At 48.7% G+C, this 27,227-nt stretch overlaps 1 protein-coding gene and 1 long non-coding RNA gene across 7 annotated transcripts in view; one reads left to right on the forward strand and one right to left on the reverse strand.

The window, feature by feature from the left end:
• The window catches only part of LOC138567454 (protein phosphatase inhibitor 2-like), a 2,745,435-nt gene that overhangs the window by 385,423 nt on the left and 2,332,785 nt on the right, over window positions 1–27,227 (reverse strand). The window lies entirely within an intron of this gene.
• LOC138567440 (uncharacterized) overlaps window positions 1–27,227 on the forward strand; it is a 453,021-nt gene that overhangs the window by 188,987 nt on the left and 236,807 nt on the right. For all 3 annotated transcript variants that reach the window (XR_011302211.1, XR_011302210.1, XR_011302208.1), the window contains exon 5: window positions 9,578–9,658. This is a non-coding gene — a long non-coding RNA (uncharacterized lncRNA). The remainder of the gene's footprint in view (window positions 1–9,577; window positions 9,659–27,227) is intronic.

A 27,227-nucleotide genomic window follows, 5' to 3' on the forward strand; every position in this document is an offset into this window, starting at 1 on the left:
GGTTCTCATGAGTGATTTGCTGGGATATCTTTTGCAGTAAGCCATTGGCTCTTTCAGCTTGTTTGTATTCGACGGCAGGTTGACTAGAAGTTTATATGAAGTCGCTTTGTCGATGGTAGAAATCCAATCCCAACAGTCGAGTTTGGTTTTGACCCTGGTAGGGTTGTTCTTCAGATCCTCTTCCGTACAGGCAATTAAGAGGAGTTTTTGTTTTTGTTCCGTAGCCCACTTGTTCATGAAGTGGTTTTTGCCTATTTCAATTTCTTCGGCTATCATGTGGTAGATTTCCAGGCTGTCTGGGTGGATGACATTCCTGTAGAGCTGTAAAGTACTGTGATCTACCATTGCTTTGAGGGATGTAAGGCCAAGTTCTCGTCTTATCGGCGCTACTGGTGTCGAATTGGGAAGTCCTAGGACTGCTCTCCAAATTAGACCTTCAAGTCTAGGCCAAAGATGAGGAGGAATTGCTGGTGTGGCGTCCATGCCGTACGTTAGAGAAGGGATAATTTTTGCTTTGTAGAAGTTGATTGCTGGCTGGAGTGAAAATTTGCCATATTTTCGATCGACTGCTTTTAGTTGAGCGGCTAGGTTCTTTGCCTTAGCCCAAAGGGTTGCTTGCATATTCAGGGCCTTCTTTGTAGAATCGAGTTGGACTCCTAGATATTTAAATGAGTCGACCACTTCGATTTGTGTCTCGCTTAGATGCCAGTGAAAACGATCTGTCTTTTTGCTCCCTGGTTTTTGCAGGATCATTATTTTTGTTTTGGATTTATTAATCTTGTTGATGATGTAAGTTGTGAGATTATTTAATTGGCGTTGCAGACCGACCTGGGTTTGGTCGAGTAAGATCAGGTCGTCCGCGTACAGGAGTCTGGGGACCCTTGTAGAGCCAATTTTGGGCGGAAACGATCGTATCTGTACTTGGCTGTCTTTGAAATCACAGAGGAAGGATATAAACAGGGCGGGGGCCAACGGACAACCTTGCTTCACTCCGCGGGATGTTGATATGGGCTTCGAGGTGAGGCCTTGATTATTTAGCCGAACCTTTATGCTAGTGTTCGCGTGGAGACTGATTATGGGTTCCAAGATGTTTTCCGGGCAATGCCAAGATCTCAGTTTCGACCACAATTTGGGCCTGTCGACTCTGTCGAACGCTTGGGACAGGTCAACGAAAGCTAGGAAGATTTGAGGGGCTCCTGCTAAGACTCTTTCCTTTAGTATATTCAAGCACATTATGTTGATGCTCGTACTTGCATTTTTTTGAAATCCTGTTTGCAGGAAGTCGAAGCACGTCGAGGTATAGGACCATTTCTGGAAGTGTAGAAGGAGAAGTGAAGCGAACACTTTCCCGATGACATCGAGAAGGGCTATTGGCCGATAGTTCAAGGGGTCCTCTCTTGCTCCTTTCTTAAAGATCGGGACGACCACAGCAGTCGTCCATGAGTCCGGAATCGTTCTTTTAACCTGGCAGAGTTTGAAGATTGAGCTAATGAGGATTGACCATTCCTCCGGATGTTGTTTTAGATCGAGGTTTGCTAGGCCGTCGGGCCCGGGCGCTCTTGATGACTTTAATTTTGAAATTATGGACTTGATGTCACTAGTATCAGTTAAGTCCACCCAGGTTGTGAGTTCTGTACGCTTTGTTTCTTCAACATAGCCTTCTATTGGATGAAATAGGTTCATGAAGTGGGATGCCCATTTTTCTTCTGGGATTGGATTTATCATGTGCGAGTTTGGAAACTTGCTAGATTTGTTAATGAGTGACCAAAAATCGCGAGATTTTTTATTGGCGAGAGCCTTCAGCATGTCTTCGGCATCCCGTTGATAAAGGCCGCTTCTTTCGTTTCTTAGCCATTGTCTGAAGTTCCTCGTCTCTATGTTGAGGGCTTCCCAATCTTTTGGTAGGTTTGATGATACTGCCACTCTTTTCAATTTTCTGAGGAGTTTCCGTTTAACTACTAAGGTCGAATTATATTTATGGGTGTGTTGTTTATTTTGAATTTTGGAGATCTTCCCTGGTTTTTTGAAAGCCAACAGAAGGGGAATGTAGCTTGATCTGGCCACTCCGTTGTGAGATGCGGGTTCTGAAGTCAGGCGGGCAAATTGGTCTGTTAGTTTGCGGATATCTGGAGCAATCAATCGAAGACGGGTTCGTTGCGAATTGGTCTCGATTTGAGTTTCATAGAGTTGCGCAAAGGTCTCTTTGTTTCTGCAAATCAGATTTAGTAGGTTGTGATCACTGTGCTTTGTTTTAATAACATTGAATGACACTAGGTTGGAGTACACAGGATCGGAAACGAAGATGTAGTCCAGAGTGGCTGATGACGAGCCACGTTCCCAGGTTGGTATCAGGGCCTCAGGGTCTGACTTGGCGGCTGAGTTATGAAGGTTTCTAGATTTCATGATGGCATTCCAAGCGGAACCTCTGTCTGATGCAGAACAATTGGTAAGATCGCGTCTGGTTGGGACGTCAGCTGTAGAGCAGTTCGCATTAAGGTCACCGCAAATCACAATGTTCGAAGATTTATATTTGATGGTGATTTCGTCGATTATGTTGGAGATCTTTTCACACATGGTCGCTGGAGAGGTCTTTTGAGGGTTCCAGTATACGTTAATGATTGCTACCGAGTCCTGGGTTATAGGATTGATTGAAGAATTTTCGGTGTTCCAAGTAGTCAGAATGGCCAGAATTTCATAGCTGCGGGCAAGGACTTTTGTGATGGTTATACCGGATCCAATGCGGGTTGCTATTAGTAATCCCGACGAAGGGCGGCCCAATGGTCCTTTAGAGGCTGGGGATATTTCAATGCGGTAACCGTCAAGGGCCGGTTTTTCACATAGCCACGTTTCTTGAAAGCAAATGATGTCGTACGGACTCAGATCTTGACTGTCAGACTTGGTGAGGTGAACGTGGCCTCTAGTGTTCCATGAGGCAATGCTTATGTTTATTCTCGACGATGGTTGCTGCAGAGATTTGGATGAGGGTGACGTCTCTACAACGTCGTCCAATGGTTGCTATTTCTTCACCCCTGGAGTCAGGACGTTGCGGAACCAGTTCCATTTGCTTACCTTGGCTGAATTTTCAGGCTCGTTTCGGGTCGGCTTTGTAGTATTTCTCGAGGTTCTGTCGATCGAAGGCGCCTCTTTGTTGGCGTGGTATCTCGGCCGTGTAGTTGCAGAGTAATCATGATGCCGTTCAGAGTTGTATTTTTGTCTACGATCTTCACTGTGCTCCACTCTCTCCTCTCTCCTTGAGGTTAATCTTCGGCGTGTTGTTGTAAGGCGACCATCCGAAGGTGATGTGTTGTTTGACGAGCGCTTTTTGGATGGTGATGTTGGGCTTCTTCCCCTTCTTGCTGATCGATAGAGATCTTCGGTGCGTGACTTGAATCTATAGTTTTTTTTCGGGGACATTCTGTAGCTATCTTTTAGTGGATCTTTGGGGATCAAGGAGGGGATCTCGTAGAGGTTGAAGCCCAGTACGGCCAGTTCGGCAAATATGTCATGTTGTAGATTGTCTAGTGCAGATTTTTTGATGTGTAAGTAAGCCTTCGCTTGATTCTTTCTGTGGTATGGTTCGATTAGTGTGAAATCGGCTGATTGTAGGTGCTGAAGAGTTTTCACCTTTTTTAGTGTTCTCAGGACCGTATTACGGTTTAAAATCATGTACCGGTCGTCAGACGTTTTTTGTTCAATTTTGAACAGACGGGTTCGAGGAGAGGTCTTCCTACTCGAAGTGACACGGTTTTCCCGTCCCTGTCTCAATGTGCTCGGAATCAGGTTGGTACGAGTTAATTCAGGAGATGGTGTTGTTGAATGGTTCGAAGTCGTAGTGGCCAAAGGAGGCTTGTTAATTTTGTGGACGGTTGGGATTGACGTGGTGGATAAGATCTTTTCAGTTCTGGTGGCTTGGTTCGGTGAGGGACCATCAATTTGGTCCAGATGTTGGCTTATGTTCATCAATGAGCTCTGGGCCAAGAAATCGTCGGCGGATTTGGGGGAGGAGGAAATACAGATGACTGAATTGTTTGAGCTTGATTTTTGCTGTGGTGTGGTTGGTATGTCTTTTGAAAATTCTTTTTGTTTTGTTCTTGTTGCCATCAATGGGTCAAGGGCCGATACTGTTTGAGCCACGGAGGAAAACGTTACGTTTGTCGCAGAGATTTTTAGCAATGGTTTACTGTTTGTGCTCTGAGTTGTCTTTTGTTGGTTTTCCTCTGGTCTCTGATATTCGGGCACTGCTCGGTTTGATTGTATATGCTTTTCCCTTTGGCTCTTGAAAATCGGGACTGGTTGTAGAAAAGGTGCCACGATTTCTGTTTGGGACTCTTTATCTAATGCTACTAGCGAGGTTGCTTTGAGACGGTTTGAGAGCTCTTCTAATCTACTCAGCTTTGAGTCCAACATCGCGCTCTGTTCTCTGTTTCTTTGTTCAAGGGCTGTTATGAAGCCTTCGATAAATATCATTTTGGTGTGCATCATTGCAGTGAGAACGTTGTTGTCCTTCAGTGAGTCATTGATGGCTTCGTAAAGCTTTCCAAATGGAGCTAAAGCTATTGTGATTGCAGACATAATGACTGAGAGGTCAGGTTTTTTCAAAGGTGAAGACTTTGCTTCCGGAATTGTGATTTCGCTCAATCTTCTGTTTTTTGGTGGGGATCTGGATCGTGGGGTAGAGTGGGGCAATGGGTCTGATGGTTGTTGGAGGTCATCTATTTGAGGAGAGACCTCGTCTAGACTGAAAAGGTGATCTCCCAGAGGTCGAGTTGCACAGGACATCGGCGGTGTATTATTTCCCAATTTGTGCACTCGTACGGGAGTAGGGGAGGTTTGGTTAGCCTGAGGACCCGGGGGTTTAGGGAAAGGGTGCTTGCTTACTTCAATGATATTGTATTCCGTGGCTGAGGAGGGGTGGATGTCCCTTGGGATCGGGCTCGTTGGATCAGTGGTCGCTCCCTTTGCTTCGGAGTCTTTATTCACGGGGACGCCTGAGAGCACTTCGTTAGAGCCGTTTGATGTTTGCCTTTGAGAGTCGAAGGTCACTTTGTGTGGATCTAGGACAGCATTCGCTTCTTTACGTTGTGGGACCTCGTTGTTTGGGTTGGTCGTAATCTTTTTCGGCGTTGGTTCGCAGCTGGGTGGACTAAGAGGGTCACTTTGGACCATTCGTTGATTTTGAAGTGGTAGTTTGTGCTGGCCGTGGGATGGAGTCTCCGGCATTAATTTTCTTGCTTTGTTCATGGGTTGGAGGTCCTGAATGGCCTCCAAGATTTCGGCATCCGAGAGTTCTTTCGACTGGTCCAGTTTCCTTTTGAATTGTTTATTTATGAAGTCTTTCAGTGCACTGGACAAAAGGGGGGCGGGTAGAGTCCGCTTCCCTGTTTTCGTTTCTTTACTGGTTTTTTTGTTCGCGCTTATTTTAGACTTTTTGTTTCTTTTATTGGTTTGTTTGCAAACTTTTTTCGGTTCGGGAGTTTTAGGATCGGGCGTAGAGTCGGTCTCTAGAGAGATGTTGAGGTTGTCTAACCGCCTTTCCGGGGTGAGAATGATGGAAGTGACCCCCAGTTTCAAAGAAGGGGATTTGCTGGTGGCGTGCAACGCTGCGTCGACTGTTTCCACATTAAACTGTGTAGGTGTGGAATCCCAGTCGGCTGGTGGGGGGGCCCAAATGGTCCGGAGAGGGGCACTGTTACTTTGCACTAGGGATGGGGCGTGGACTAGTGCCTCCACTTCAATTGTCGTTGTGATCGTAGCTGAGGTTTCATCCGTAGAAAGGGACGTTGTAACACCCTCCGGAGCAACACGCCTGGTTGGGGCGGAGGATTGGTCTGATTGAGCGCCGGGAGCTGACGCCGTAATGATGTTCAGGTGCGGCTTGGCGGGCTCCTGTGTCAAAGAGCTGCCGCGCTCATTTGAAGGCCCTGCCTTAGCCGAAATTGACTCGCTCCTAGAGAAGCCGGTCCCAAAACCCTCGCCGCTGGCGGGCGGTGCAGGAGCCTGGCCTTGCCGTCCTCCGACTGCCGAAGCCAGGGAGTCCCTCATCTCGTTTACGAGACGGTGGGGCAACGCCCGCCAGGCGGGGGATGGGTCGCAGAAGGAACTGGAGTGGGGCGCCGTATCGATAGAACAGAGGATCTGGCGGGTCTCCGTTTGTTGAAGCGCTGCAGCGGATGAGAACAGGCCGTAAGTCCTTAGTGCGGGGCAGGGTTCGGCCGTGGTATCGGTCCGAGTTGATTTAGTCCGCCCGAGGTTGGGCACTTCGTTTGCTGGGATAGGCGTGAAATCATCCACAAGATTTGTGGGGTTGTGGGGATCATTTGATGAATGAAGTGCAGCGTTAGGTACAGGGACCGTGGCGCCGGAGGGGTCAACGAAATTTTGGACCTTTCGGTTTGTGTGGTTTAGATGCCGGCTCGGCGGAGGTGCGGAGCCGGCCGTGTTCGCCGTATTCGCCTTAGGCGCTGTAGCTAGAGGGCCCAAAGAGATGTTGTTAATTGGCACTGAAGGGGGCCTGAGCTCCTTTAGTTTATTTGTGCATTGCATTAATTTGGCGTTCTTACCATCTGATGTTTTTGAGGAACTCCGTAGTACTCGCAAAGAGGCCTCTGAAGTGAGTTCTATTTCGGACTGTTCAGGAAGGATTACGCTTGTGCCGGGGGGCTCCATAGCGCCTGCAGCAGACTGCAGACGACTGCTCACCCTCAGCTCACGCTCCGCTCACCGCTCCGCGGTGGAATGGGTGTTTTTAAGCTCCAGTAGCAAAAAGAACAGGGTAGAAAGACTGCGGACTGCAGACGACTGCTCACCCTCAGCTCACGCTCCGCTCACCGCTCCGCGGTGGAATGGGTGTTTTTAAGCTCCAGTAGCAAAAAGAACAGGGTAGAAAGACTGCGGACTGCAGACGACTGCTCACCCTCAGCTCACGCTCATAATATTAATAAACCTAAGGAATCGAAACTGCATTGTGATTAGACAGCTGGCAATTTTTAACGGCCTTCAGTGACTGGTAATGAGGATATTACAATGCCATGAATTCCTGTCACCACATGTCCTCACATTGGCATGCATAAGCCACCTTTGCCTTTTCTGTGTCTTAAATAAAACACGAAAACGTTTACATTGTTGCACATACCGAAGAAAACAGTGTTGGGTCGAGTCGCAAAGAAACTTGTTTCACAGCCGGGTATGCTAGTGTTGCATGGCACCCCTGTGAGGGGCCATGGTACATTCCACGGAGTTGTGTGGTCACATGGTTACCCATGTGACCAACCTAATAAAAGGTCCGAGCCGCTTCCGGCTCGGCAGTCACGAGTGAACCTGACTCCGCGTGTGTGTGTTGTGTTGGTGCCGGGGGGGGTGCCTCGCCACGTGTGCTGGGCCCAAGGTCGGGGCCCAGCTTGAGGACGGTGCCCCTGCCGGGCAACGCCGTCCGGACGGTGCCCCTGCCGGGCAACGCCGTCCCTGTGGATCCCCCAGCCATGTGAGGCGGGTTGGGGATGCGACCCCGGCCTGGGTGCCCCCAGAGCCGGGGCCGCGGTGAGCCGGTTGCCAGCCGGCCATGTGGGGAGCTCCGGTGTCCTGGAGCGGGTGGGATGACCCCCACCCTTCATCACGCGGCGTGAGCGCCGCACTGCAGCGTGTGGTGTCGGGCGCTACCCGACCCGAGTGTGGGGCTGCCCGGTGGACCGGGACAGCCCCCAACAGCTAGTACACAACCACACTCCCTCACACGGACTCGCGTTCATTTACAGAAGCACTCACCTACTCACTCGCACACAAGGACTCACATTCTCACACAGGTGCACTCATGCAGAGGGACGGTCTCTGTCACACACTCATTTCAAATGAATGAACTCACAGATACATTCACACAAACCATACGCGCTAAGGTGACCAGATTTAGCATTTGGAGGAGGAGGAGGTTTAAGTGTTACTGCTCAAAGAAACACATATTATAATTAATTTATCACAAACTAAGACTATCTTAAATTGTAAAATGCTGCATTTCTTCTGTGCGAGATTGTGCATTCCTGCCTGTCAGCTATGAAGACCTATTACAAAAAACCGGGACCTCTGCAGGTTCCAATGTGAACATGATCTTGAGAAAGAGGGACAGAGAACCAAATACTGGGACAGTCCCGGCAAAACCGTGACGTCTGGTCACCCTAGCCCCAGTTAGATAAAGGGTTGTGTTCAAGATTACAGGTTAGCAGAGCAGTGAACGGTACTTAATCCCCTGATCTCGCCCCAAGCACCACCATTTGTAGATGTGGGAATTTTGGGCTATGTAGTCCAGTTATATTTTCTTTTTTTAGTCGAAGCCTTAATTTTAACGCTGTTTTTAAATTGCTTTTGCAGAGCTGGGGAAGGCCTCCCCCTCCCCTGTGGAGCATGGCACAACAAAATAACAGAGCCATCGACCCCCCCTACTCCGCAGTGGCAGGGTCGTTAGCCGGCACTACACACCTCCTCACCTGGGACTCGCCCAGGCAGGTGCTCCTGGGGTGGGAGTGCCAAGATAGTTGGCTCCGGTCACTGAGGCCCCAAAATGGGGCGGGAGGAGGGGCTGTGGGTAGAGAGGGGAAGAGGAGCCCCTGCTGATAAAGCAAGTACTCATTTACTGGCCCCCAGTCGCCAAGAAACTGTTGCACAGGGGAAAGAGCGAGCTACCACAGCTATGCAAATGCCCCAACATTTACTTAACCTTGACACATTGGATTGTATTTCAATAGATATTCACATCCCAAAAAGCAGATGGAGCATTTAAAGGCAGTATTTAATTCCGCTGCCAACTTGCGCCGGGACCCGATTTCGGGTTTTCGGAATTGGGTCTCGGAAGAACCAGGTCCGTAGCCATCCAACCATGCAAAGCCTGGATGGGGTTTCTAAAATGAAAAAATTCCCGTGACCCCGGGACAGAGGGTGATTTCCCCGAACTGTCCCAGGAAAACCCAGACGTCTGGTCACCCTGTATTCACCAACACTGGTCAAAACGACTAGCCACAGAGTGAATTAACTCATCACACTGGCCAAATTGGCAAAGTCAGTGGCCCGCTTTGACCACAAAAACTGGACCACACCAGCATTTTCTGTTTTTAGTTCGGCCATGGGCCTATTGCCCTGTAGGCCAGTCCTAGCCTACCTGCTGAAAGTGAATGGAGGTTAGCTGCCAAATTTATCACGACGCAGACAGCCAGAGCCAGTGGGAAGTTTTACACTAACTAGCCATAACTTTAATGTAAGCACTGCAAAGTGCATATTAAAAGCCCCAGAATGAAAATTGAGACTTTTCTTGCTGTGCTTTGCGGACTGGAAACATGGGTGCAGTTGCTGGGCCCACAGAGGCTCGAGGCCTCTTTGGTTTGTAAGGGTCGAAAGGCCCTGACGCTGTCCCCGATTACGGGGCTTTGTGGTAAGAGGCTGCACTGGCAATAATATTTCTCCTGCCTGTTCAGGTGGGAGAAATATTATTTCCATTCTATAGTGGGTGCTGAGGGGCCCTGTCGATTCTCGAGCCCCCCGATAATGAGCCTGTGCATTGCTGTGGGTAATCAGTTGCTTTTTGCCTATTTTGTAGGAATTGGAATTTGTCTGTAGAGGAAGATGAGGCAGAATGGACCTTCCCAATGTGACTTTGATAACAACACAGACCCGAGAGGTAAGGAGCCTAGCCCAACTTTTTATTCTAAAAAAATATATCTTTTGTTTTTGGTGCCACAGGTAGTGCTTTAATCGTGAGAATTGAAGGCCTTCTGCAAGCTGGATTTGTTATTGCTGCAGGGCTGTTAGCAAGTGGCTGCACTGGGAATACATTTTCTACCTCCTGTTCAGGTGAGAGAAATATCAATTCCAGCCACTTGCTTGCACTCAGCCCCACACTAAAACCACAGCCAGTGCTGGCTGAAAGCCTTCTAAATATTCTTTCAATCACAATGAAAGAATATTTAGAATGCTTTCTGCCACCATGCTGTGTTAAAATTGCAGGGCTGTTTTATCCCATTTGGTGGCAAAATATTAGGCTCAGAGCCCTTTGCTAGCAAGCAGCTGTGCACTGATAAAGCTTGCAGAAAGCTAAATCATTTATTCTTTCCTGTTGGCTGGCTGCACCGATATCAAAGGCCCAGCGATTACAGCTGCAAACTTGTCAGCAGCAACTACGACTTGCAATATTTGATTTGTGAACAGGGATGTTAGTACTTGCATCACAATAGTGCTTAGAAGCAAGAATAAAAAAGAGACCCGAGAGTCTGATTCAACGTTAAAGCTAACTCGCAATGCGTAAAGAAGCTAGATGCCTTAAACACCACATTTGCACAGAAAGTGACTCAAAGGTATTTTTTTTTAAGCTGCGTTCATCCATGAGGTCAAACATGGTTTTACATTTTGAGATTTGTAGTCTTCTATTCAGGGTGGTGCAAATACTCAAAGGAGGTTGCTTTGGGTATACTTTGCAAATAAACAAGACCATTGAGGCTCCTGAAACCAAAAAACAAGTGTGTACTAATTAGAGCTTGGAAGTTTGTGGCAGGTAAGTAGCTTAAATTGCTGGCAAATTCTGGCTTCTCTGCTTAACCAAAGTATGTGATCCTGGGCAAATCATTTGACCCAACCCAACCACACCAGTGCTGGCAAGAATAGAAATGTGCATTTTATCCTTAGGCAATGTCAGTGGCCTCAACCCTACAGATAAGGGGTGTATCAACCACTTTTACTCCCTAAAGAAAGGCAACTACTCCCAAAAAATAAAAGTGAGTACAAATACTCCCAACAAAAAATAGGAAACTGACCTTGTGCCCCTGCTTTCACCCATGCAGCTCCATGAATATGTTTGGACCAATAATGAAGAAACTACTGTTATAACTGCCTGATCAGAAGTAAAGCTGTAGCTTTTATTGTGCATGAATAACTAGGTGCAAATAAATATTATTACCAAGACCATTTCATTTTCCAGTTAAAACAGCACTGGGGTGCAACACTGAATGCATAAGAGCCTTGAACTGACATTTTTTTTTAGAGCTTTCTTTATCATTTGTTTGTCCATTCGTGCAGCGTACCTTTACCATTTACCGACATTGAACTAATGTTATACTTCAGAGGTAGATATAAATCATTTCTGCATTCTTGCTAATGTTATGTCTTGTTGTACAACTAATTCTGGTGACATTAAATGTTGGTACAAAATTTCTAATCAAATAAGTTTGTTTGCTAATCAAAAAAGCTTTAATTAGCAAATTCTGCTAATCAATTTTTGAAAACTAATGTATGCCTTGTGCTACATAGCAGGCCCCAGGATGGCTCAAAGGAGGGAGCAAAACTCTCTCCAGGTCTGACATCAGAGTAGAAGAGGGCATGCATGGCTTTGCTCCAGCAGTTTGCCCCTCTGTTCTCTATGATAACAGGCCTCATCCCATTGCCCAGGCATGAAACTGAGACTGGTTACAGTGTACCTGTTAAGAGCAGATGCTACAGGATGTCAGACACTTTAAAGAACCACATCCAGGCAGAAGTCGCCAAGATGTTGGTCTTGGGTGTCATTGAACCCTCAACCAATCCATTGTCCCCCTGTGGCCCTTGTTCCCGAGGCCATTTCCTAGGCAGGTACCAATGATTTGAGGTTGTGTGTGGACTACAGAGGAGTACATGCAGTCACAAAGACTGATGCTTACCGTTTGCCCAGTGCGGGTGAGCTCGTGGACAAAACAGGTACCGCCAAGTTTGTGAGCGCCTTTGACCTCACATCAGGCTATTTTTTTAAATTATTATTATTATACAGTGTATTTAGTTTATTACAAAACCTTTCACTGTTTTACTCTCAGGCTAACATTTAATTTCTTTACATTACACTACACTCCAAACAACATTCCAATTATTACAATTCATTCATCGTTCCATCGCATTCTTCCTCCTTTGTTCCTATAATTTTTAGAGCTATTTCTAAAAGTTTGACAATAGCAAAATGTACCCTCTGATTCTGACATTCATAGATTAATTCTCACCTTTTTTTTCCTTCGAGTCCGTATGAGTCTATGACCAAATAATATAGATGAATAGCTCTAACATGCGACAACTTTGGGCAAAATATGTTTCGTTGTTTCAGTGTCACCTTTACAAATGCGGCAATATGGCTCTTCTTTATGTTTTCCATATCTTTGCAGAGTTGTTTTATTATGTAGAACATTCAATCTAAATATCAATAGCAAATCACGTTGCTTATAATGTGGGCATTTAGTCAAGTAGCCAGGTGTTACATTCATCAGTCCCCAATCCGTTTGTAAAAGGGTATGGGCCTTATTACGACTTTGGAGGCAGCCATGGCGCTATTGGCGCCATGGCTGCCTCCAAAATCGGGTCCGGGTTCCCTGAATGGGGGATTACAGGGCCATTCCGAGTTCGGAGGGCCGGTAATTCCTCCTTCAGGGAACCCGGGCCCGGACCTTCCCCATTCCCATTTGAGCCCCCATAGGGCTCAATGGGAATGGGTGCGGGAGCTAAAAACGGGCCGATTACGCCCGGCCCGTTGTTAGCTCCCTGGTCCCCTCGCAGGACCCGCTCTGGACGTCTGGTAAAACCAGACGTCCAGAGCGGGTCCAGCGAGGGGACCTCGTAATCGTGCGGAGTGGGTTTAACGGCGTCGGCACCATTACCGGTGCCATTAAACCCATTCCGCACATCTTGTAATGAGGCCCTATGAGTCTTTGAGTTTATTCTCGCCTCCTCATATTTACCCCAATCTTCTGCCCACAATGTCTTTTTTACTTGTGCCGGATTTCTCTCTAGCATTTCTGGACTAGGTCCGAGATTTGATAAAATTAGCTCGCAATCATTTTTCCAATTTTCCAGCACCTTCGCACGATTTCCTGGTCTATGCAGTCCTATTACCTCAAATTGTGTAGGGCATTCGCTTGAGGTTGCTTTTCGATACAGCATAAGTCTATTCCATGTGACATGTGCATATAAGGAAATCAGCCCCAGCTCTTGTCAGAGTATAGCCAAAGGATTCGATTTTGGTAGGTTTAGTAATGATTTCCAAAAGTCTCCTTCAAGTCTATTTCAGAAATCTGGTTTTAATCCTAAGCAGCATTCTCCTCCAAATGTCAATGCAGCAACAACTTTTTGCTTATAAAAAGCGATATGTTGCAGTGAAAATTGGCTCTAGCTCTGATTGATAGTTTAACCTAGTGCAGTTACGTTTTTTACTTTGGTTCTTAGAGAGTCCATCAAGGCTTTTTCACTTTTTAATTTATTTAGTTGTACACCCAGATATTTCATCTCATTTACTGGTTCTAATTTTTTTCCATTTAGATACCAGTAATCCATTCTGTTACACTTCCGGCTCTTTTTGCCTAAGATCATAATCTCAGATTTTGTAGTGTTTATTTTGAGCCTTTTCTTACTAACATATGCTTCTAGGTTCTTCAGAGATCTTTGCAACCCAATCTTTGTCTGATTAAGCAAGATCAGATCGTCTGCATAAATGAGTCTACCAACCTCGTTTCCATTTATTTTTGGAGAAAATGAATGATTGCTTTCTGGTATGGTCTACAAGTCTTCAACGTAAAAGCAAAACAAGGTGGCAGCCAGCGGGCATCCCTCCCTGCCATAGGCCTTTTTTGGTTTCTATTTTGTTTGAAAGGTTCCCATGTTTATCTAATTTTACCTGCTTTGATGTACTAGAATAGAGTTCCTTTATGGCTTTGAATAGATCAACTGGACAGCCCTTTCATTCCCGTTTTCTCAAATGTCAAATAGCTCTGACTGACCAGGCCAAGGAGGAAATGGCTTTCTCAACTCTTGATGGGCTCTACCAGTTTAGGGTCCTGCCATTTGGATTGAAGAATGCCCCTGCCATCTTCCAAAGGTTGGTCAATCGTGCTCTCAGTGGACTGGAGGCCTTCTGTGTTGTCTAACAGGATGACATTGCTGTATACAGTTCCAATTGGGAATAGCATTTGAAATACTTGGACAAGGTGTTGCAGGCAATGAAAAGGGCCAACCTCACTATCCAGGCCTCCGATTGCAGATAGCCCACGGTAAGGTCACTTATCTTGGTCATGTGGTAGGAGGGGGTCAAATCCAACCTCTTCCCAGCAAGGTACAAGCTGTACAGGACTGAGAGACCTCCACTACTCAAACCCGGGTGAGAGCTTGTTTGGGCCTCACCGGGTACTACAGACACTTCATGGCAGACTACTGTACCATAGCTGCACCTCTGACAGCTCTGACATCGTCCAAGCAACCTAGGAAGGTTCACTGGGATGAGGACTGTCAGATGGCCTGTGATGGCTTGAAGGAAAGCCTGTGTAAGGAATCTGTGGTGTGTGCCCCTACTACAGCAGACCCTTTATAGTACAAAGTGATGATAGTGGCACAGGAATTAGAGCTGTCTTGTCCCAGTTGGACAACAACGGGAGAAAGCAGCCCATAACCTTCATCAGTAGGCAACTGAAAGGTAGAGAGCTTAGGTGTTCTACTGTTGAAAAGGAATGCTTTAGCATAGTTTGGAGTCTTAGGCGTTTTAGACCTTACCTTACTGGGCCAGTCTTTAGGATTCAAACTGACCATAATCCCTTAAAGTGGCTAATGCAGATGAAGGGTGAACAACCCTAAACTGCTCAGGTGGTCCATCACAGGTGGTCCATCAGCCTGCAAGGGGTAGACTTCACCATTGAGCATAGACCAGGGAAGGTATGTTGAACATCTGGATAAGGGTGACAATCTTGTGGGAGATTAGTTCACCGTAACCTCAGTCTGCGGGCGGAGGGGGGTGAATGTGATGCTGGAAATGCTTTGGAGGGACAGGGCCTCCTCGTCCTGGTTCCACTATTTCTCTAGTCTGTGTTCTGTCTTCTGCACAGGAGTCCAGTTTGGACCCCTAGCAGTGAAGCACTTCATGTTTTATTGTTGGTGAACAGTATCCATGGGATACCCCTATGGCACCCATGGGTAGGTGTACACCCTTGTACCCCTAGTGTGTGTTTGTGGGCACCTGTGTGTTGCCCTAAGAGTAGGGTATGGGTTGGCAGCCGATACATGCTGACTTGACAGTGGCTCTGGGTTCATTACCCTGATTGGATGTTGGCTGGAAGGACCATGTATGGCTCTGGGGCTGCCCCTGCTAGACTGGTAGGAGTCTTCCCAGGGACTCCTTGGCCCTCATTACGACCCTGGCGGAAAGGGGAAAACGATGGCAGAAATGCAATACCGCCATCGAATAGCGCTCGGTGCGACTATGACCCGTCACCGCAAAGTACGAAGCCATTAGCGACACCGTAGTGAACGCCAACGCTAACTGCACTAAGCACGCGCGCGCGCCATGCCAAACCGCAAACACCACCATGGTGCAACGGTACGCCAATTCCGACCCTAGCGGACATGTACCTAACGCCATCAGGCATGGCGGAATGGACCATTCCGCCATGGCGAGAAGTACGGCATCGCGAATCAACCGTAAACGGCCCCACTGAGTGCCTGTACACCGCTCCCTGCCCACAAAGTACAACTCCCTGTAGGTGCAATGAAGTCACAATGCAACCATTGAAATGTACAAAGCACCCATGCATGCCAACGAACAAAAGCAACCCAAGAGGGGCCAATGGGAGCTGCAGGGCACAGATGGCACGAATACAGAAGCCATCCCAATGGACATGACCACAGTCCCCCACCAAGAAACGCACGCAAACACAGGCACCTGTGACCAGCAACATTCCGAAAATCACATCATTCCACCAGTCCACCTGGCTGACCGCCATCTGTCACACAAAACCCAATCCCCCGCCCCTGAGCATGACAACATCCAAACTGTCATATAGGCAGCCCCCATCCCTGACCTCACGGGCTCAGTAGGCAAACGCGCCCAGCACAGTACCACGCAACTAAACCCCGAAGCAGGAACCCAATGCAGATCTCCTCACAATACATCGCCCCACAAATAGGCACATGCCACATCACTTGCAAAGAAAAACGCTACACGGGCCAAATCAGAATAGAAATTTAATGCACAACAAAATCACCAAGCCCATACAGCCATCAGGCCATGAACTCCAAAACACATTTCACCATTGTGGGCTGCATCCGCAAGAAATGACCAGCCACTACTTGTGTGACGCCCTGTCCCATCATGGTACACAGAGCCACAATCACGTACGAAAAGGCAAAAAGGAAGCGCACACAACCGCAGGGCCGTCCCAATGGGGAGGCACTAGTCCAGCTGAAATGCCGAAATGTTGCTCCGAGCCACCAGTACTGCGTAAGGGCATGTGGGCCACTGGCGATCGTCCCATAAGATCGTAATGCTGCTCCACCGATTAACACGAAGCAGCAGGTGTCGGGAGTAAAATCCATCTGCAGGAGTGGCATACAGATGGCAGTGGCAAAAGGGGAGGAGATACCTGTCAACCAAAAGAAAAGAACAAGAACAGAATGGCCATCAGAACTACATTCGAACAACTCACTTCAATGAGCACACGAAATCCACAGCCATATGCATGCTAGCCCACTCCAAAGGATCATCACCACCCCAAAGCCACTTGCGACTCATAACCATCTATACCTAGGTGTAAACACCATCACGAACGAGTGTACCTGTGCATGCGTCTGCCAAAACAGAATCCATCAGATGGGAATGTTAACGTGCATGGACACAAGTGTCTGAGGGCGCGTCGAGACAGGGAGGGCTCAACAAGGCCAGATAGACGATGGTCCCACTATGGCAGCCCTGCATCACATAGCGTAGGGGAGGCGGATAGATCCCAAGAAGCCCTGTACATGGCTAACTCTGCATCAAATCACCTGCCCATGCATCCATTCATCATTCCCTCATCCCGGGATCAAAACGCCTGAATAATTACTCACATGACATTAGAAACGTCCATTGAGTCTGTGCGTAATGCAGCCTGCTAAATCCACAGTGCCCCAGCCCGTAAATCCAGTGTTGTGAAGTAACATGTATTTGGGAATGGCCGGCCTCATCGCCCACGTAGCTATTGCGCATCCCAAACTATTCATATCAATCATTGCTCCCTCGCCATGGGCCCTGTCTCAAGGACATAGAACAATAGAACGTTATATTTGCAGTCAGACCTGTGGGCATCTCCTCGCCGCTAGCTGGAAACCGAAAGCGCCGCCCTTCGAATTCCTCATTTGCAACATCACGTCGAAAAGGCATCTGTGGCCGTTTGAAATCACTAATTATTCCATCGAGTGCGGCTGTGTGTGAAAATGGCAACTGCCTTCACCCACAAATGGGACGCCCCGCCCGTCGTTGCAACTCGGTACAGTGATGCATGAGGGCCCACCGTTACTCGAGTACTACGTTCCACTGACCCTTCACAAGTCCGTTCGCGACTGCACAGATAGTATGGGAAACAATGGGACCACAGCAGAATGAACATATCAACCAATCTTACACGCCCATCGGGTACAAATACATGATTGCAATAGCAAGATACCATTCCCCGAATTGCAGCGTTGTGCGCGGGACGTGCTCGGCCAAAGGGGAGAGCAGTTTGCACAGGTGGAATCAATCACCACAGGTGGAGGCCATACAGCCTGAAAACACATAAATTGCACAGCCAGTCTCCTCCCACAACCACAGCGAAATGCTACCGGCAGGACTCGCGATGTTGGCCCTGGGGGACCTGATAGCACTGCAAGTGCTCCGACTCCAAGAAGAAGACGAACAACAACTACAACCAGCCGCACGGAGGAGACGCAGGAGGAGGAGGAGGCCAAGGCAGGGCCAGCAAGGCCCAGCAGCACAGCCACTACCACCACACAGGCAGCCCGCAATCCCACGCCTCCGAGCACATCCGTTCAACCTCACTGATGAGCAGATCCACACCCTCTACCGTCTGGACCGGGACACCATAGCCGCCATTGTGGACATGACACAGGCTGACCTAGTCAGCATGATAGATAGCCCAACCGCCATCCCACCCCTACTGAAGGTGGTGTCTGTACTCCACTTCCTGGCCACAGGCACCTACCAGCACACAGTCGGACAGTTGCATGGCATTTCTCAGCCACTGTTCTCACGGACACTATTCCAAGTGCTCGATGCCCTCCTGCAGCACGCAGACGACTACATCTCCCTACCACGCTCGGAGCAGGAAATAACCAACACAAAAGTGGGATTCCATGCACTTGCCGGCATACCGGGTTGCATTGGTGCCATCGACTGCACCCATGTTGAATTGGTCGTGCCACATGCCATGGAGGCCCAGTACCGCAACCGAAAACAATTTCATTCCCTGAATGTACAAATGGTGTGTGACTCCAACAGGATCTTTACGCATTGTTGTGCCCGATTCCCTGGATCAACCCATGATTCCATGGTCTTGAGGAACTCTACCATACCACGCTACATGGAGCGACACGCAGGGAACAGATCCTGGCTACTCGGTGAGTCTCATTGCATGCATGATGATGTGGGGTATGTGATTTGGCAATGTACTGGCAGGAAGGGGGCGGGTGTGCGTACGTATCAATGGCATCCCACATCCTACATTTCTCGTCCACATACAGGTGATGCTGGATATCCACTGAAGAGATGGCTCCTCACACCAGTCCGGAACCCACGGGACCAGCATGAGGAGGACTACAACCATGCCCACTCACGTACCCGTGTAGTCATTGAGCAGGCATTCGGCCTACTGAAGGGCCGTTTCCGCTGCCTCAGCAGGTCTGGCGGGGCACTCCTGTACCGCCATGAGAAGGTTGCAAAGATGGTGATGGCATGTGTCATGCTCCACAACATGTGCGTACGTAGAAATGTGCCCATGCCCCCTGACGCAGAACTGCAAGCCCCGGATGATGGTCATGATGAGGGTGGGGATGTGGCAGCACCTCAAGGAGTCTGCGAGGCACCGGAGGCCCGTGACATTCGTCAGCATCTCATTGATGTATGCTTCTAGCACTCATGCCTGGTGGCTGATACATGGACACGGGACACGTGGCACTGTGTGTGTCTGGAACATGCACAAAATGGACTGTACGCCTATGATGGCCTAGTACACAAAGATCAATGTCCACACATCTCATTGGTTGATCGTGCACTGTTTATGGCATATGTGATATCATGTTGTACACCCTATCGACCCGCCACCCAAGTGAGCCCAACACACCCCCTCCACCCTCCTACCTCCCCCCCGAACACCAGTGTTCAAAGATGCTCATTGTCAGTGGGCTGTCGCTATTGCATGCCCCCTCTGCGGGTATCAGGGGCACCCCTGCCTGTGGAGCGCCGGGTCCTCCCAGATCTACGTTGGGGGCTGCCCTGGACGGAACTTGCAACGGATGATGTGTCTGCCTGCTCACGTCCATGCATGTCCCTAAGGGTTTGCGAGAGCTCAGTGAGCACACGGCGCACTGCGGCAAGTTCGGCACATACGTCTTTGGACGTCGCATGCAGTTCCCCCCTCAGGCTCTCGGTGCTTCTCTCAATTTGTGACCTTAGCGTCTCTGTGCCTCTCTCCATTTCTGCCCTAAGTGTCTCAGTTGATGTTTCTATGTCTGCCTTGGTGCCCCCACATTCATCGGCATGGTCCTTGAGGAGTGTGGCCAGTTGCTGCTGTTGTTCGATCAACTGGTCGAGGGACTGTTGCCTCTGCTGGGCCATGGCCATTTGCGGGGGTGTCGCAGAGGGGCTGTTGACCTCATGTTGCCTTGCCACAGGGCTTGGGGGGGATGGCCAGTCGTCGTCTTGTGGGTGCCCCTGCGTGGTATCCTCATGTTGTACGGGATGGGACAGACAGGGGGATTGGGACAGGTCATGGATGGATCTGACTTCGGCATCCCCGTTTTCTGTGTCCGAGCATGCTGCCATCAATGGGGTGTCACCTATGGTGCTGCTGCCACCAGAGGCAGTGCCTTCTGTGGCATCCATTGGGGGGACCTGTGGTGGTGGTGTTGTGGGCATGCTGGCTGCTGGGGTGCCTGTTGATGTTCCCTCCTCTGTGCTGCAACCTGATTTGTGCTGCTGCCGTGTCTTGATGCGTGCAGCTGAGGTGGAGGGTCTCTGGCCGTTGGTCTTGGCCCTCTTTGCAGGTGTGCTGGTAGGGGTGTCCTGTTGCTCGTCGTTTGGATCGGACCCTGTGGTGGAGTAAAGGAGAGCGAGGGTTATTGATGGGTCTGTGGGAATTGGAATGGCATTGTATCACATGCTTTGGGGTGGTACCTGAGGGTGTTTTGGGTCGGGGCCTTGGAGGTGCATTGATTTGTGTGTGGAGTGAGGGTGCAGTTGTTTGGCAGCCTGCAGTTAGGGTGTGCCTGCTGCACGTGTAGTGCGTGTTTTAGGGGTTTTTAATTATTTATGTATTTATTGTGGGTTTTAACGTGCGCTATCAGGCCGATGTGTGTGGACGTTCTCCTGGACATGTGTTTCTGTTGCACTATGTGGACGCATGGTACTTCACATGGATGGACTGTGTGGATTGTTTTATCTGGCCCACCTACCTGAATCTTCGGATGTCTGCACTCCTTTCTCCATCCCTCCGACTCCCTCAATGCTCTCCATTCCGATGGTGGAGGCACAGATTTCTTCCCAGGGGGTCAACTTGATGGGTGATTCAGGACCTCCCCCGGTGGCTGTGGCAATGTTGCGGTTGGCAGAGAGTATGCTGCGGACGCGTATCCGCAGGTCGTCCCATCGCTTGCGGCATTGCTGTGGGGTGCGGGGTGCGGTCCCCACCGCACTTACCCGCTGTGCCACCAGAGCCCATATGGCCTTCTTGTTTGCAAGTGCCGTCCTGGTCATTTGCGTGGAGAAGACCACGGCAGCATTCTCCTGGAGGGTCTCTGTTAGCACGGTGAGTTCCTCACGGGAGAAGTGGACCTGCCGCTTGCGGTCGCACGCTTTCTTCGCTGCTTTTCCCATTTTTCTTGGTTTCGCTAGGGTGGTTGACGGGGTGGGGTGTGTCTCAGGGTAGTGTTTTTAGTGGTTGTGTGGTTTTAGTGTATTTATAGGTGTACGCCGGGATGTTTCCCGTTCCGGGCCCGTGTTTTAACTTCCGTTTCCGTATATTTCCGGCCACCGTACTTTCCGGTAGGCGCACACTGCGGTGACCGCTAAGAGGGGTGGCGGTATTGCACCTGGGGCGCCGTACGGCGGCGGTGTGGGCCGTTTTGGGGTCATTTCCGCCATCGCGGACTTTGCACTTCCGCCATGCCGTGGTGCTCGTGCCCGATGGGTCGGAATGGGCCGCACTTTGCTCCTTCGTGCAATGGCGGAAACGCTATTTACGCTGTGGCGCTCCGGTCAGTCGATTTCCGCAAGGGTCGTAATGAGGGCCCTTGTTTTGGGTACACCCAAGGGGTGGGACCTGAATGAATGGAGAGAGGAGTCAAATCACATTCTGAGTTGTGGAAGTCTGGTTTTGGTTGTGCGTCACAATGCATGTGGTCTGCCTGAGCCAGCCCTGACTGGAACTGGAATGAATGCAGTGTGTGCTCTGAAAGGCTGGGAGTTGCCTCCAATACACATTCACTGAGTGTCTGGTTTTGAGTGAATGGCCTGAATAACTGCGACAATAGCAGTTCTGGGGAACCCTCCAGACCACTGTTCTTCACCTACCAAGCCATTACAAAAGGGGAAAGACCATATGCAAATCAGGGTTGGTCCCACCCCCAAAGGGGTAGTCCAGCCCGAACTACTAGGTCACATCCCTTCTGCATGAGACCACAAGCATCCCCAGACATGTGACATGCCCGCTGTGCCATAGGGAACCAAGCTCCACCTTTTGCAATGGTGCAGACGGGCTTAAAAACAGTGGTGTGGAGGGAGCCCAGAGCAATGCCAGTAGTTCAGATTAATTCAAAATCTTCCACCCATCACGTTTTTGGTTTCAGTTTGTCTCCCTATGTGAGAGAGGGTATGCCCAGACATGGGTCCCTTGCTCGCTGCGCCATAGGGAACCAAGTTGCACATCACTGAGGAGACCCAATAAGGCTAAATCATGTCTGGGGTTGCTTGTGTTTCCATGCAGAGGGGACCTTGCCTAGCAGTTCGGGCAGGGCTGCTCCCATTTGTGGTAGTACCTGACTAGTTTGCATATGGCTGGAGCCCTTTTGCAACGGCGCAGACGGGCTAAAAAACGGTCGTGTGGAGTGTTGCCCAGAGCAATGCCAGTGGTTCAGATTGATTCAAAATCATCCACCCATCACTTTTTTGGTTTCAGTTTTTCTCACTATGTGAGAGAGGGTATGCCCAGACATGGGTCCCTTGCTCGCTGCACCATAGGGAACCAAGCTGCACCTCACTGAGGAGGCCCAACAAGGCTGATACACGTCTGGGGTTGCTTATGTTTCCGTGCAGAGGGGACCTGGCCTAGCAGTTCGGGCAGGTCTGCTCCCATTGGTGGCAGTACTTTACTGATTTGCATATGGCTGGACCCCTTTTGCAATGGCGCAGACTGGCTAAAAAACGGTGGTGTGGAGGGTTGCCCAGAACAATGCCAGTGGTTCAGAATAATTCAAAATCTTCCACCCATCACTTTTTTGGTTTCTGAATGCCTGTGAGCCTGGTTGGATGCTGCCTAATGAATGCACTAGTGTGTGACTGGCTGGCTGAGCCTAGCTCAGCCTGAGTGAATGGCGAACTCTGTCTCTGAAGCTGAAGTCAGAAGCCAGGAAAAAGAAACCTGGAGTATTCTTGAAGCTTGTATCCTGAATCCAACTGGAGGAAGAAGTTTGCGGCTGCAACTCTTCAACAAATCCAAAGGCTGCTTTGCTGATTCAAGGACTGAACCAGAGAGGACATGGACAGGCAACCTCTTCATGTAGCCACAAGGGCACATCATGCAACTGCTGTTCTTCGCCCAAAGTGTCCTGAAAGCCAGTCCTGAGTGCCTGCCATCCTGCAGAGTTACCTGGCTATTATTCCATTTGCTAATGAAGAGGACTCTAGCAAGAGTGAGCCAGTTATTCAGGGAGAAGAATGGCCTACTCGGGGAGATGAGTCTTGAGGTTTGGGCTGTGGCTGAGTCCAGTGCATTGATATGTTTGGTCATGGACAGCTCTGCTTCCAAATGCACACCCAGAGTTTTAACATGTTTCAGGACTGATATTACAGAGCCATCAATGCAGAAAGTGGAAAAGGCCTTGTTAAGGCTTGTCAGCCAGTAAACTGAGCCTACAATGAGCAGCTCAGTTTTTTGTCATTGAGGGAGAGGTTGTGGATGGCCATCCAGTTTTGGATACTACTGTAGACGTTGTTTATGATGTCAGAATCACGGTAGTGGTTGCCTGTAATAGGGATGCGGATTTGGATGTCATTTGCTAAGTTGGTATAGATGATCCTGAGGGAGTTCAGGAGGTCATATAGGGGGTTCGTATAGGTGTCGTAGAAGGTCGGTGAGAGGCAAGAGCGTTGGGGAACACCAAGTTACCTTTGTGGGTCCAGAAGAGGAGTGCCCAGACATTTATTTATTTTATGTATTTATTACATTTATGTAACACACAAACCCAGGGGTATCACCGCATTTGGTATAGAGAAAAATGTTCGAAGAAGGAAAGGGTCACAGGGACATTAGTCGTATTTGTCAAATAGCCAGGTTTTTACAAGCTTTTTGAAGGTAGGGTTGGATTGTTGATTCCTGATATGCGCCGGAAGAGAGTTCCAAAGGATGGGTGCTGTGACAGAGAAACAGACGCCTTCTGCTTTCTTTTTGTTGTACCTCGTAGTACTTAACGAGATGCTGGTGAAGGATCTTAGTTAGCGTACATGATGATTTAAAGCAATGCTGAGATAGAGGGGGGCCTCTGTGTAGATGCAACAGTGTCAAATGGTTAGTTTATTGAAGTAAATGCGGGCTTGGATGGGTAGTCAGTGCGCCTCTCATCTTATTGCTGAAATGTGATCTGATCTGCGCAGGCCCACAGCAGCATGCAGGGCTTTGTTTTTCAATAATAGGAGTTTTGCCAGGTTGGTTGCTGAGGTGCGCATGAGAAGTACATTGCAATAATTCAATTTGCTAATGAAGAGGACTCTAGCAAGAGTGAGCCAGTTATTCAGGGAGAAGAATGGCCTACTCAGGGAGATGAGTCTTGAGGTTTGGGCTGTGGCTGAGTCCAGTGCATTGATATGTTTGGTCATGGACAGCTCTGCTTCCAAATGCACACCCAGAGTTTTAACATGTTTCAGGACTGATATTACAGAGCCATCAATGCAGAAAGTGGAAAAGGCCTTGTTAAGGCTTGTCAGCCAGTAAACTGAGCCTACAATGAGCAGCTCAGTTTTTTGTCAATGAGGGAGAAGTTGTGGATGGCCATCCAGTTTTGGATACTACTGTAGACGTTGTTTATGATGTCAGAATCACGGCAGTGGTTGCCTGTGATAGGGATGCGGATTTGGATGTCATTTGCTAAGTTGGTATAGATAATCCTGAGGGAGTTCAGGAGGTCAAATAGGGGGTTCGTATAGGTTTCGTAGAAGGTCGGTGAGAGGCAAGAGCGTTGGGGAACACCAAGTGGCACCATTATGGGATTGGCAGCTGTTTCACCGATGAACACTCTTGAGGTGCATTCGCTGAGAAAGGATTTAATCCAAGTTGTGGCGTCTGGCGAGAAGTTGAAGTGCGAGATGAGGTATTGTCAGAGGGTGTCATAGTTCATGAGGTCAAATGCAGCAGAGAGATCTAGTAGGAGAAGTATAGATAGGTTGCCAGAGTCGCGGATGTGGTCCATTTGGATTTTTAAGTCGAGTAATGTTGTTTCTGTGTTATGTTTGGGGTGGAAGCCAGATTGTTTAGGTCCTATTAGAAGGTGTAGTTCTAGGAACGATTGTACTTGGAGTAGGCCAGACGGTCTAGTATTTTGAGTAGGAAGAGGACCGTGGTGATAGGGTGGTAGTTGGTGGGAAGGGTTGGATCGAGTGACGGTTTCTTAAGTAGAGGAGTGACCCTGGCTGATTTTATACTGGTGGTGACCGCATTGGTAGAGAACGAGGCATTCACAAAGGCAATGATACTGGGCATTACAGTGAGTGCACAGATCTTAACTATATGTGTTGGGAAATCATCACCCTTACAGTTGGAGGGTTTCAGGGAGAGGATAGTTTCCAATACTTTATCATGTGTGACTTTGGAAAAAGTGAAGAGCGGGAGCGAGGTGGGCATATCCATTGGTGGGAGCCTTGGTACAGCTTGTGGAGAGGGTTTGGCAGCGAGTAATACTTTTTTTGTTGAGATCTTGGAATGTAGTGAGTCGACTTTGTTAGAGAGGATTGGATGATGGAACACCATGTTTTCTCGCCCTGGGTCGATGTGGATATGGGGATAGGGTCCTCTAACTCTCTCTCAGTATGGAGAAGAGCTCTTTGGTATTGGATGCAGCTTTGGCAAATTTGGCATTGTGGGAGTTAGCTTTGTGAGTGACAATTGCTTTCTTATAGGACTTAGTAGCTGTGGCAAGAAATGTGTGTTTGTGTGGATTGGGGTGTTCCGTATAGAGATGTTCGTGGGCTCTGTTGCTTCAACGAAGGGTGAGAGAACCAGATGTTGGTGGGTTGGTGTAATTTAGGTGTTTTGGTTTTAATCTGGGCATGTTGATCCATAGTATTGTGAAAAACCAGGGGGTGTTTCACAACCTAGTCTCCGTGGAACCCGTATTCAGGTGGCCAGGGATAGGCCATTGCTTTTGAATCACGACCCTGTGGGTGGACAAACGAGGGAGGATCACCTGGGTAGGGGGTCCTCAGGGCTGGGGGAGAAACACCTGATGGTGAGACATGGTATCACCCTATTTCCATAACTCATCTAACCCCTATCCCTGCTTACTTTACTGGTTACACTACTGAGCCGAGGAAGATGGGGAATAAGGTCAGGCAGATTACCTCCACTAACTTACAATGGCTCTGTCCTTGTAATGAGGCCAGGCAGAGCGAGGCACGTAATCCTAACTCTATACACCTGCCACTTGTTAACACTCCTGTTCAGACGAATAAAAGGTGGTGCGCACAGGCATACCCTGGGTGAGGCTGGGTAGGAGAAGGGACAGCTCTTTCGGGGCTGATGGCAAACAGGCAATGGAAGTCGGAAGGCTAAGGGGCTGATCTGCAGTTACGAAGATCGAGAGAGAGCCAGGCGAGAGTCACACACTTTTGGGAAGCCGTAAGCATTCCAATACTGAAACTGAGTGAGCAGAAGAAAGAAAGCAGCCCATAACCCTCCCGGGTGAACCACAGAGTTGGGGTGGAGCAGAGGAGGTGTTCGAGACAGCCGTGACTGCTGCATGAAGAGCGTTGATGAAAGAAGGCTGATTAACACAACAAGTGAGTTATCGAAGGATTCAAACGTCTGGTTTGTGCTAAAAGCAAAAGTAACTGTACTCAAGAGTTGACGAAGTGGACAAAGCCTAAGGAACTGATTGTACTACCAGAAGCTTGAAGCCCAATTGTTGAACTGTTAAACTGTACCAGGAAGCCAAAGTGTGCAAGAGTGAAAGAACTGTGCCATCCACCTATACTTTTGAGCTCCCTATACCCCTTGGTGATGAACGAAGGGAAGGGAGTTATTATTTAAAGCCATTCTGACAGTTCTTTTGAGACACTGTTTTCCTTTTGCACTTCCTTAACAATTGTTAGAAAGAGGGCAAGGTTAGATGTTCTTATGTATAGGCCTTTTATGCTGACTAGACTGACTGGGGCCAATTAGGAATTCTACCAACCCAACCAAATTACCCAATAACAGTTTTCAAAACTTGTATCCATTGTTTATGTGTCTACTATTGATACCATGCCTTCCATACAGTATGTAGAAGGCTCTGGTGGTAGAGATTGGCTAAATATTGGGAACTCTTGTCATGCAGCTTTGCGAGAGATGGGAGCATGGGCAGGAGAGTGGGCTTGAGTAGCTCATGAGTGAGATCATGGGTGTTGCGGACCAGCACTGTACTCAATATGGGTGCGGGAGTGGTAAGGGGTTTAACTAGGTAGAGTCTGAACTATATAAGCGAGTGGTCAGACCGAGGAACCGTACTTATGGACGAGATGTCAATGGTGGCATTGTAAGGATCCAATCCAAAGTTCGTCCTTTGACGTGTGGGGGAAGAGATTATTTGGGAGAAGTTCATATCTCTTAGTGCTTGCATGAGAGCAGCAGCTTTGGGATCTGCTGCATCCTTGAAGCCCGGATTGAAATCACCCAAAATAATGAATTTGGTTGTTGATTTAATGAATGGTGTGATCAGGTGTGATCAGGAGAGGGATATCAATGTCCGGATGGTTCATGGAGTCT

This window comes from Ambystoma mexicanum, chromosome 1p, assembly GCF_040938575.1.
Source record: "Ambystoma mexicanum isolate Mex_15411 chromosome 1p, UKY_AmexF1_1, whole genome shotgun sequence".
Classification (NCBI taxonomy): domain Eukaryota; kingdom Metazoa; phylum Chordata; class Amphibia; order Caudata; family Ambystomatidae; genus Ambystoma; species Ambystoma mexicanum.